The sequence below is a fragment of the Dasypus novemcinctus genome, chromosome 3 (assembly GCF_030445035.2).
Source record: "Dasypus novemcinctus isolate mDasNov1 chromosome 3, mDasNov1.1.hap2, whole genome shotgun sequence".
NCBI lineage: Eukaryota > Metazoa > Chordata > Mammalia > Cingulata > Dasypodidae > Dasypus > Dasypus novemcinctus.
This window is the reverse complement of record NC_080675.1, coordinates 29,304,391-29,317,743: the sequence shown is the minus strand read 5'-3', so window position 1 is coordinate 29,317,743 and position 13,353 is coordinate 29,304,391. Positions and strand designations below refer to the sequence as shown.

Here is a 13,353-nt window from a genome sequence, read left to right as displayed (position 1 = left end):
TACATTATATAGAAAGTTTAGAACTTGTAGGAAAGTTAATTCCATTTCTCCTTTATCTGCTTCCCCACCTTTCTCTTTACCTGCCAGAGTGGCATTCACCCAATTTTATCACAGAGCAATTGCTGATAAGTTTAAAGTGTTTGAACTCCTCAAGTGTTGTAGATTTATTTTCTATTGCATACTTTTCTACTGGTCATGATATGTAAAAATATATTGCTGCCCTATTTTAACCTTAAAGGATGCCAGTCATGATTCTCATAAACAAATACATATACACTATATATATATATATATTTATTTATTTAAAGAGGAATCATGTCTCTATATATTCTAATTTATAAGAGTAAAGTTGTAAGAATGAAAAAGAAGACAGACAAGTCCTGGGATGCCAGCCAGTAGGCATGATGGAATGCCCTTACTAAAGCAATGAAAAGAACGTGATTAATTTGAAAACAAAATAAAATGAAGGGAAAGAACACTCTCCCCCATTTCAGGCCCACAGAACCAGGCTAAATCAGAAAGCAAGAGGCCTGGGTTGGGGAGTACTTCTGACAAATCCCTCACCCCACCCCCACAGCCACCCACAAGATAGGTGTATATTGTCTCTGCATGATTTAGTATCTGGTGCTATTCTGCATTTCTCAGTTTGGGGGCTGAATTCCTCAGCATCCTTGCCACATTACAAATATAGAAAGCCCAATATCATAGTCATACCACCGCCCCACTTGCCGCCCACAGTGCAACAGAAGAGCAGGCAGGCCTCGGTTTTCGAAAGGGTTGTATTCCAAAAGTTACTTTAATTTTCATAGCTCAGGTTAAGTTTTCCCAGAGCAGCAATGTGATTCTGTTTCCAGGCCTCCAATACCTACCAAAACCAGAATATTCCCAATATCCCAGCCTAGAGCTACCAAACCAAGTCTCTGACCACATAGGAAATGTTTTCTGAAGAGATGTATATTTGGAATTCTACCTTTGGATGCCAGCAGCACATTTCTCACTACTGCAGCTCTGATGTGATCTGAACTACCCACCCATCCACTCACTCCACAGATTCCAGTCACAGGTGGATCCTGGATCCTGGGTCAATGTGGGGGTCAAGAGGGGACTGAAAAGCAAGAAACAGGGAATTAATGTGCAGGCCTGGATATTTTGTGCTGGTGTGAAGAACTGGGTTGGATGTATTTGGGGGAAGTAATAAGCGCAGTCGGGACAGAAGGCTAAAAGCTGAATGAATAGGGCTGTGAACATTAATAGATAGGAAGAGCAGACCGTAATTCAATTCCTCTTAACATCCGTGTTGAGCACCTCATCCTGTATGTGCTGGTGAATTGAACAAAGTTGAAAGAGCCATGAGCTTCACAATCGAGAGCCTCCGTTGGGGGAGGAGGCCGGTGCAAATGCAGGTTCCTACTCATGGAGAGCATCTCTTCAGAACCAGACCAGAGAGTCAGGCAGAGCACAGGAAGAAGAGATACATTCTGACTTGAGGGTTAGGAGCCATTTCATGGAAAAGAAGGCATTTGAACTAGGTCTGAAAGATTGTAACTGCCTGCAATAGGTAGGGACTAGAAGGATGAAAACAGACTAGGAAGAGTGTGGGGGAGATCAAAGTCCAGATGTGGGTGAAGTGCAGGGGTGGTGTGAGAATGACTGTGTGCCTGTGCAGGAGGAGGCTAGCAGGGGTGGGGAGTGAAGAGGTGACCTAATGGGAAGGATTTGCTATTCTTCAAGGCGGACAGTGATTCCCAGCCCTGAGAACAAGTTGTAGCTTTAGTGGGGTAGAAGAAGTAAGGATGGGAGAAGGCGTCTAGGGTTTTGAGAATCTGGCATTTGGGTGCTACTGGTATAAGTTGTGTTTTCCTACTTCTTACCTCTCCTCTTCATCAAATACCACCCAGATCATCATATAACTCCCAGTGGCTGATGAGGTGGAAACAAAGAAAGACGTATGGTCGGCTGCTAAGAATATTCCTTGTGTCAGCAGCAGGGAGACACTGGGGGTGATTTGGGAGGGGCAGAGGTTTTTTCCTTTTTTTAATTTGTGAATTTGCGAGTTAACAAAACTGTCTTGTATACTATACAGGATTCCCATGCATCATCCTGCCACTAACACTTACGTTGTTGTGACACATTTATTACAAGTAAAGAAAGAACATCGTCATAATATCATTGCTATCTATAGTCCACAGTTTATATTTGGTATATTTTTCCTCAAACCATCCTATTATTAACACCATGTATTAGCACTGTGTATTTGTTATAGTTCATGAGAGAACATGCTCATATTTACACTGTTAATCACAGGCCATCATTCATCTTGGGGTTCTCTGTGTTATAAGGTCTCCTGCCTTGTACAATCCATCCAAAGTGTACCCTCAGTAGTGGCTCTCAGTTTTATCAGTCATGCTGTCATTGGCTTAGTCCATTTCAAAACGTTTTGTCTCATAAGGGGCAGAAGTTTGAGAGGAAATGTGGAGGGACTAGAATTTGGTTCACATGAAGAGAAGCTGATTGTATGAAAGACTGGGTCAGTAAGTATTTTATCCAATAGTCATAAACCTCTCTTCTCTCAGACCCCTTTCACCCCACAACGTCCTCTGAAAAGACAGTGCAGTGCCCATTCCTCAGACTTCTCCCATGAATACAAACAACTGCCCTATGGATGCCAAGTTGGGAAGTGCACTCTGGTCACTGAAATATGAGACGTGCAAAAAAAGAAGGAGAAGAAGAAGATTATTTCCAAATGTTTGTCAAATGCACATGAGTTCTGGTAAAAAGTTGCCATACCCATTTCCACTTCAGGAATTAAGGGGGAAGACAAATGCTGCCAGAGAGGATGTCACACTGACCATAAGTGCTACATGTATAAGAAGCCCTCCAAAAAAGGAAGAAAGCTCTGTGTTTCCGAGATAGCAAATGGTTAGTGGCATTTACAGAGGTCTGGAGAAAGCGGATGCTTCCCCCATCAATAGCAGCACTAACAGGTAACAAGGTGAGAGAGCAGGTTGGAGACTCTCAGCCTCTGTGACCCCGATCGCCTTTAAGGGCCTGCCTGTACGACTGACTGCTGTTGTGGCTCATTGGGTTTGATGTCTGCAGGTGGCGGTTAGGAGACTTAAACACTGTGTGTGTGTGTGTGTGCGTGTGTGCATGCACGTGCTCCCTAGTCTCTATGCTTGATTCCAGTCTTAACAAAGAACTATTAAGGAAATGGAATTCAAGTCACTGACTCTTACCCCTTCCTCAAGTGGAAGAGCACAAAGTTTTATATTAATATTGACAGCAGTTTGGAAGCTATAATTTTAAGTCTTAAACAGCATCCTTTAAGGTAGGGTTTCTTAACTGCTTTTGTTCCATGGACCCCTTTGCCAGTCAGGTGAAAACCACAGACCCGGGAAGCAGACTTGGCCCAGTGGTTAGGGCGTCTGCCTACCACATGGGAGGTCCGCGGTTCAAACCCCAGGGCCTCCTTGACCTGTGTAGAGCTGGCCCATGCACAGCGCTGATGCACACAAGGAGTGCTCTGCCACACAGGGGTGTCCCCCGCGTTAAGGGAGCACCACGCACAAAGAGTGCGCCCCGTAAGGAGAGTGGCCCAGGGCGAAAGAAAGTGCAGCCTGCCCAGGTATGGTGCCGCACACACACAGAGCTGACACAACAAGATGGTGCAACAAAAAGAAACACAGATTCCCGGTGCCGCTGATAAGGATAGAAGTGGTCACAGAAGAACACACAGCAAATGGACACAGAGAACAGACAACTTGAGGGGGGTGGGGAGAAATTAAAAAAATAAAATAAAACTACCTACCTATGTATTGAATATTTACCATGAGGAAGGCATAATTGCATTTAAAAACAAAACAAAACAAAAAACCCACAGACCCCTTAGTAAGTCCACACTACACTGTGTATTGTGTAATAAATATATCACACCCACACCAACCCGTCCCCACAAGAATAATGTTCTTTTGGATTTCAATTCAAACTCAAGGACCCCTTGTTAAGAACCCCTGCTTTAATGGAATTCTGTTGTTGGCCACATGTGTAGAAGCCACTCTATTGTCAGCCATTGAATGTCACGTCTATGCAACATTTACCAGGTGCCTGTTGGAATATGAGCAAAATAAATTAATAAAGTACCAACCATATTATGTAAATAAACACACTAAAATCGAGCACTATCTACCCACTGATACACATTGGAAAGTTGGAATTCATCTCTCTGCTCTAGCTGAACTCATGTGAAATTCTCAACTCTCTTGGAAAACAGGTTTTGGTATCTTTTGAAAGTGTATGTGTGTGTGTATGTGCATGTGTGTGTTTATCTCATTCACTAGTAAACAGATAAAGTAGGAACATGTTAACCATTAAATAAAGAGGCAAGAAGTTTGTATCTTATTCTTATCAGTAGTTTTAGTCATCTTTGAGAACATTCTCTTCCTAGGATTTAGTTTCTTCATCTATAAAATGGGAGACTTAAAGGAATCAATGGTTCTAGTGTTTGAGGGTCACAGACTTTTTGGAAAACCTTAAAAAAACAAAACAAAACACCTTTGGACCTTCTTTCTAGAAAAAAAAATCACACTCAGACTAAGTTTTGAATGTAGTTTCAAGTAGTTTACAGGCCATTATCAGGGCTGTCATATCTGACCATAGAAATTGTGCAGTACACAACTCCAAAGGGTGCTAGTCACATAGACTATGATGTACCTGACAGCCCCTGGGAATGGGCAAAGTGGTGGCGCTTTTTGGAGGTTCCTTGAACCCTTGGACCAGGTGAGTTCTAAGGTTCTTTCTGGTTCTGAAGTTCCTAATTTCACAAATGCCATTATTATCATCAACAACCCAAAACTGATCAATACATTTCAGAGAACTATCGCTAACAACTGTAAGAATGAAAATATCTTTCAAGTCCCTTACACAGCAGAAAACATACAAAAAGCCTGCTAAAAATTAGAAGATATTTTCAAAATGGTGATTTATACCTGATAAACAAAATCTATCTTCTACTGTTCTTAATATACACTTTCACAGTATGGTATTTATTAGTAGAAAATATATGTATCTTTTAAAAAACAAAACTGATGTGAAAATAAATTAACTGTTTTGGAATTGGTCATCAAGGGCCCTTGTCAAGTGTTTCATGTACTGGGGAGGGATTGAGTTAGGGGAGGATAAATTTTCATAACTTCTAAGTATTTTTAGTTTTTGTTTACCTTTCCATCACGCATGTAATCATCTCCATATGACGTAAATCAAGCAACCAAAAGTCCCTTCCACACCTGGTAGGTGGGGTGAGGGCAGTTAGGGGTTGCTATTTCTGCTCTCCCCAGTCCTCCTTTAACGGTAAGTGGGAGTGCAGGGGCTGAGAAGTAAAGGTCAGTGGTTTCTGGTAGTTATCTATTTATTTTTTATTGCTCCCGCAGTGCCACATTTAGTAACCACCACTGGCTGAGTAGCTCCCAAGTAACAACCATTCGACACCCCACCCCCAGGCCCCCTGGTCCCCGCAGGCGCTAAAGAAGAGGCTCAAGGAGAGGATTAGGAATTGCTGAATCTTTTTTGTTATTCCTAAGGCTTTACTATGACTCTACTTGTGGCCATTTAATTTATTTAGTAATGACTCAAGCCTGTGAGTAGTGTGTGAGACCCTCCAAGGGTTATATATACAGCACCCCCCAAAAGAACAGTGTCCTTTTGTCCTTCTTACTTTGGAGCACTGACCTTTCTCTCTGTTAATCTTCCATATGCTGACAAAGTATACATTTGAGGAAATTACATCAGTCATGATGACTCCCTCGGTGATGTTTTACTCCCACACAGACACACTCCCTTGGATGAAGTGGCTTGCTCTCTGCCTGAATTGGGCTAAGATATATGTTGCTGACGACTTCCTCTCTCCCATCCGTCATCTAACACCCCTCACTTCTGAATTCTCTTCTTGATTCCTAGGGAGTTCACTGGTATTCCTTGTTGAAATTAACAGGTGGGTCGTTGGCCAAACCAGAGGTATGCCCAGAGGTATAAAGAGTAGGCACAGGTATGCCAGCAGTTATTATTATTCAAAAGTTGAGCAGTTCTTTAGCCTTGGTTTCTATTATAGAAATCAAAAGTTAGATTTAAAAAAACTGGGAGTCTAAATTAGATAGTCTGTGTTTAAGTGAGTTGCCTAATGTCTGGCAATTAGAGCTATAAACATACTTTGGCTCTGAATTATATGTACATGCATCTTTTTTCTTCCTCTTTCTCTCTTGGCTTAAAATAAGCCCCATGCTCATCATGGCTTATATCAAAGTTCTCCTTTGAAATATTGTTTCCAAGATTTTCACTTTTAGAGGACCAAAAAGCTAAAAAGCATCAGATGTAGTTCCCTGGCATCTGGTTCCCAGGTTGAGCAGTACCTTCCAAAACTATAGTAGATTTTGTTGGAATCATGGGTTTTGGAGTGAAGACTGGCTGCCTTCATGGTCATCTTCTCTATTCATAAAGTAGTAACAGGAGTCATGTAAATGTTCTGGGAACTCACTCTGACCTAACTAAAGGAAAAGGGGCAACTTCTGAGATACGAAAGGGAGTATAAACATCATTTGTGACAGGAACAGACGATCTAAACCTATTTATTCATATCTCCTAAGACTTCAACAATTATTTGAATGGCTGCAGTGGGATATGAATAATCTGAATATGGACATATTATGAATTTTTCACTAATTTAATGTAACCCTTTGTTTACTTTCCCATTTTCAAGTATAGAACACAAACTATACTTAACTAAAATATAAATTGCTCAAGCACCTTGTAATAAGTCCCAATATTCAATGCAAATGATTTGGGCATAATTTAATTCTAATGTATACATTTGAAAATTGTTTACATGAAACATTAGGTTTTTTTTTTGCTCTTAGTACTGCGTAAGGGAGCACAAGTGATGTCTGAAGTAATTATTATCTAATAACCAATGCTCTGAGACAATCATTTGTATGTCATTTTGTTTTATGTCATTACAGAACAAGCATTTGTTTAGGGTAAACTGCTATGAGCATAGTTATAGAAATACAAAAGGATAGAATGAAAGAGAAAATTTTGATCATAGGTTTCCTTCTGAAAGCATCACTTTAATATTTTATTATATGCAGAAAGTGATAATTAAGAATGGATAATTATTTTCTAATCCTATGAATTTATTTTTAAGAGAAATGTAGCATTTAATTTCATTAATAAAATCAGAGATTGTTTAATTTTTCAATCACAAATTTGGTATCTTTTACATTTGATTTTATCTGTTATTGAAGCTAATGAAGATATCGAATGTAATTGTTGATACTTCAGCATTTATGATTCTAATATTTGACTGTATTTTGCATTGTGTTCCATGCACTCTTGAAAATAATGAGACTTTGTAATTGTTATATGCAGGGTTACAGCTATGTCTGTTATTTAAATAAACCATGGCCTTGCTACTTTTTTCCCAGTTTATCCTATCAGGATTTAAATGAAAGATATGGTAAATTTATTCAACAAATAGTTACTAAATATTTAACATGTGCCAGGCATTTTTCTAGGTCCTGGAGAATCAACAGCAATAAAACAAAACAGAACACACCTAACCCCCATGGAAAATTTGTTTGTTTGTTTGAAGCATAGATTTGTCAGATGGTTTTTCTTTTTTTTTTTTAAGTCCACCAGTATGTACTTGATATATTTTGAATCTGTGTTATTGGGTGTTATTTGGGACTATTACAGCTATTAGTGAAATTGTTTTTCTCAGAATGTAATGATGTTTTGAGAAGGAAAGTCTATATTGTCATATATGTATTCTTTTGGTTAATATTTTCTGAGGGTATTTGTTAGGGATATTGTTTGGGTTTATGATAGTTCTACTTCTCTTGGTCATCCACAGACCCAAGTGACTTCTATCTTGTAGCTCAGAGATACTGCTTGAGCCAGACTTTTCTGTGAGAAGGAAAAGGGCATCTGCCTTGTTTAAAATATAGGTATATGGTGTCAATTAAAAATAGTCAAATACATATCCTAAATAATATACCTGTACACAACACTTAGATAAAATTTAGCAATGGGATTTAGACCATACACTCAGTAGATATGTGGCTTGACTTCAAATCCTAGCTCTAAGACAACTAACTATGTGAATTGGACAAGTCACGATCTGTATCTCTGTATTAGTCAGCCAGAGGGGAGCTGATGCAAAATACCAGAAATTGGTTGGATTTTATAAAGGGTATTTATTTGGGATAGGAGCTTACAGTTATCAGGCCATAAAGCATAAGTTACTTCCCTCCAAAATCTATTTCCATGTGTTAGAGCAAGATGGCTGCTGACATCTGTGAAGGTGCAGGCTTCCTGGGTTCCTCTGGGCTCAGCTCCTCTGTTTTCTCCACAAGGTCAGCTGTAGACTATGAGGCACTCTAAGTGTTGCTTCTCTAACAAAGGTCAGTGTAGACTGTCAGGAGAACTGCTCTGTCTCTTCTCCTCCCCCCACCCCCCCCAGGGCTCCCACTTAAGACTTCAGCATCAAACTCCAACATCAAAACTCCAACATGAAAAGCCCTCAACTCTGTTCTTTCCCATGCCTTTTATCTGTTAGTCCCCACCCACCAACGGTGGGACTCAACACCCTAATCATAACTCAGTCATGCCCAGGTACAGATCAGATTACAAGAATAATCCAATATCAATTTTTGGAATTCATAACGATATCAAACTGCTACAATCTCCTTTTCCCCAGTGGTAAAATAGGACAATAATAATGCCTGACTTATAAACATCCAGAAAATGTCGGTTATTCTTTTTTAAACCGACACAAATTAGTTATCGGTAGTAGAAATCAGATTAATAGTAATTAAAGTAGTGACATCATGTTTACTAAGATTTACCCACATTATATTAGTCTTCTGGACTCTAAAAAATTATCTGTTGGTTTTAAGATTTTGATCTTAATTTTGGTTTTCTTTGGGTTTAATATGGTGAACCAAGGTATGGCTGTAACAGTTTGAAATTCTTTTATGAATTCCAAAAAGAGAAAGATTATGTTTTTAAACTAATCTAACCCTGTGAGTATGGATCCCTTTGATTGCATTAAATACATGTTAGGCCACTTGATTAGATTGCTTTGGATTGGATTACATCAATCAGCCAGCTTGCGTCTCTGCCTTCTTGCTGGGTCCAACATAAACATAGACACAGAAAGAGACACACAGATAAAGGAAACTGCCATTTTTGATCCTGCCATGTGAGAGAGGACTCCTTTGCTTATGGCTGCAGAAAGATAGAGAAGCCCCAAGAGACTGAGAGAGGAGGTCTGGAAAGAGACAAGACCCGTGCCAGGTTGCCCACAGCTGGGCTCCAGAAGACAGTAGATTCTGGAGGGGAAGGCAGAGACCTTAGCAGAGACCTGCAGTCATCTTGCTTCACCACGTGGCAGGATCACCTCTACTAATGCCTTGATTTGGGCATTTCTTGGCCTTGGAACTATAAGCTCTTACCCAAATAAATCCCTTTTATAAAAACCAACCCATTTCTGGTACTTTACACTAGAAGCCCTTTGGCAAACTAAAATAATGGCTATTTTTTTCTCTTCATTTAGGAGCCTTTGATATAAGACTCCACATAAATTAACAGGGAAAATTTCCAGCTATTATCTTTTTGAATAATGCCTTCCCCACTCCCACCTTTCCTATACTCTCTCCTAGAATTCCTAATAAAGACTTTGGACTTTTCATTTGATTTTGCATGGCTCTTAATAATATACTTTTTTAATCTCTTTTTTCTCTCTGTGCTACATTTTAGGAAGTTTTCTCAGTTGTCTTCCAGTTCATTAAATCTCCTTTCAGCCACGTAAACATAATCTGTCTAATGGTTCGCTTGCTTTTTAAAATGTTATTTCCAAAAATTTTATTTATCAGTTCTTTCTTAAATATGCCCTTTTCCCACAGTATCTTTTATTTCTCTGTGGTTTCTATGATTTGTCTCTTCAATCATTTCAAATATTTATTTTGTTTTTGTTTTCTTTCAGATTGTTCTATTCTCACATTTTTGTCCTCCTTATCCTCCTGGTGTTGTGTCTGTTGAGTGTATCTCATGGTAGATTGCCATCTTACTGGATTATTATTTTCCTTTAAGCTTATTTATATAGATGTTGATGTTACTGTAGGGGTCATGCATGCCTCAATCTAAAGCAATATTCTAGAGGAATATGCCAGCTTATTCTGACACTGAAATGTCACGTGATATTAAACAAATCAGTCTTTTTCACTGTATCCTGGTTTCTCTAGCTTCCTTAGGTGTCTCCTGAATACCTAACTCCTTTCTCTTTGGCTAAACCAGCTGCTGAGGAGGGATGGCTTGTGTAGATCAGAGAAATAGAGTAGTTTTCCTTTTTGCCCCAGGGTTTTTAAGATACATGTCTTTATTTAAGGGAATTCATTTTTATTTATGTTCAGTGCAACAGAATTCCCTACTGGGAGGTAAAGGACAATAGGGCAAGTAACTCAGCATACTCTTTCCGTAGCCATGTGCTCTTCACCAGTGAAAAATGCCCTTTTAGATAACAGGAAAAGCATCTGTGTAGGTGTTGCTAGTGGGGAAAAAATGTTTGATTTAAAATAGAAACATAAGGTTGGTAATATATCTTGAGACAACTTGTACTATATGCAGAAATGGACATTGAAATTGTAGTATAACAATACTGCTTAGTCTAGGATTATTTTACATAAATTTAAGCTTCTTCAACTCGATGTATGCGTTTTAATGAACAGGAGTATCTTATAATTTTTTGCAGGGTCTAGGAATTCAGTTTGAGCCTCAAAATAAGGCCAGGAGATCACATTCAAAATAAATGCAAAAGTAACCGGTAAAGAGGAATTGGAAAAGAGAATTTAACCAGGGTTGTGGAATATTACATTTGAAATGGAATTTAGAGATTATTACTCTATCCTCTCACTTACTCCAAGATTTCAACTTTAGGGCCCTACCAGACATTTTCTGTTTGACTATATCATGTGATGGAGAGCTCACTGCCTTGCAAGGGATCCCTTCCAATTGTACTGATCCAAAATGTTGACAAGTTCCTCCTTGTAACAAGATGTTTGCACAATTTGGATTTTTTTCACATACAAAAAGAAAGGTTATCTCTTACAGTAATTAAATGTACCTCAATTCAATGCCATAGATAGATTGTCTCCTATTCCATTGAATGTCTCCTGTATGCCTCTTACTGTGCTAAATGTGAGATAGAGACTACTGTGATTTCTGTTTTACCAATGAGAAAAGAGGGTTTCTAAGGCTATATAACTTGCCCAAGGTCACACCATGCAACGGGATTTGAACTTTAGCTGTCTGACCCTAGAACCCATGCTGTTGACCTATGAATCATTTAGGGAATAGGATGTATAAATCCAACTAATAATAGAATGTGACAAGTATTAGCAAAACAATGCTTTAGAAAGTAGAAGAGAAACAATAATTCTGCCTGTTCAGATTTGAAATGGTGACTTTGAAGACATAGATATCATCGATACCAAAATTGCAATCTTAGTGTTGTTTCATTTGTTTCAAGCACAGCTTGTTCCTCCTAACTATGACACAAGCTTAAATCTCAGTATCTGTCTGACCTAACCATTAGTTTTGAAAATTACAAAATCCTCAGTACCACTAAGAAACCTTATTACTCATCCTGCAAACATTTCTGGGGCTGCTTAGATAACACCTTGTACATTCTATTAGGAGCACATTCATCTCATACCCTTCCATGATATCTCTGTTATGTGAGTGTAAGACTATACAGTATCAAGTGTATAGTGAGTGAGAGAGACACTTGAGTGAGAAGGACACTTGAACTATGATATTCCTAGAATTAAATGATAATCATATGAACTGAAAACTGAGTACATGAAAGAAATTGAACAAAGGAAAACTGGCTAGGCCAAAATTGAACTTTTGATTGATATGTTGTTTATCTGTCACCTTTGAATATGGAAGCTCTGTCATGCGATCTAGAATGTGGTTTCCAACACGTGCTTTTCCTTTTCATTCCTTCTTTTTCCTTTTCTTATTCCACGGAACACCTGCCTTTTCAGCTGAAAGAAAAAGTTGACCCCTTTCTGAGATCCTCAGGCTTTAACAATTTAAGTGATGAGTGGAAGCTGCACCGAAGGATTGCCTCCATTAGGAAGTCCTCTGATTGATTCCACTTACCTTACATTCCTATATATCTGCCTGTTGAAATCATTCAAGGTCTCATTAATAATAATAGAAAACATTATTTTACAATGTGCTTTTCAAATATATCTTCTCATTTAACCCTCAAAACTATCCTATGAGGCAGGTTTCATTCACAATTATAACTTGAGGACACAGGTTCAGAGAGTGTAAAGTAACTTGCTTAGGGTCAGACAGCAAGTAATTACTGGTGTCAGGATATGAACTGTGGTACTTTAACACTTGGTTTACATGTCATATTGTCTATGAATCCTTCCTGAAAACCCCTCCCCTCCCAGGGTGGATTAATTTCTTTCTCTACATATGTTTATCTTTATTCTAGCACTTAGCACATTGCATTTGATTATCTATTTATCTATCTATCTATCCATCTATCTATTTATCTATGGAAATTTTGGTTTGCTTTATTTTGTTTGGGTGGGTATTTTTCCTGCTAGATTTTTCTTTCTTAAGGTTTAAGATCTTCTCTTATGCATCACTGTATCTCCTGGACTTTACCCAGTGCCTTGCCCATAGTCAGCACAAATTTAATATTCATTGAGTGAATAAGCTGATGTGTCAAAGGAAAGGATGGGGCCATGGTTTCTTTGTATACTGGGTGGAACCTAGTTCAGAGGTAAATTCACAATTTAACAAATATTTTTGAATAATAATAAAATACTAAATAAACTCATTGGAAAATACTAAAAGATTCACAAGACATGTCTTTAGGGAAAAGCCTAACATAGTTGGAATTTATTTTTTAACTAAGAGAATAAAAGGAGAAATTAGAGAGATGGGAAAGAGAAGTAGCCAGACAGTCCTTTCAGCTCTCAAAACAGACTACCTTGAGAGTTCCACGCTGGAAAACTTTATGTATGAAATAATGCTGGATTTGTTTAGCCCATATATGGTTCTGGGGACAATTGTGAGCTTTAATGCTTCAGAGTTTGTATGAAAGATATTTGTGAGAATGATGTGATAAGCTACTCCCTTTTCCACAGAAGACAGCAAAAGTACCCAAACAATTGAATAACACATAGGGGAGACCTTCCATTGTATGTGTCAGAAATGCAAAGGGAAATTTTTGTTTACTAACTCCCTTGGAGTTTTGTATAAACAAGATGAGAAAACTAT

The 13,353-nt window shown here is 38.5% G+C and overlaps 1 protein-coding gene across 31 annotated transcripts in view; it reads left to right on the top strand.

Moving 5' to 3' along the window:
- Positions 1-13,353, top strand: part of NRXN3 (neurexin 3) — a 1,657,938-nt gene that overhangs the window by 1,084,839 nt on the left and 559,746 nt on the right. The window lies entirely within an intron of this gene.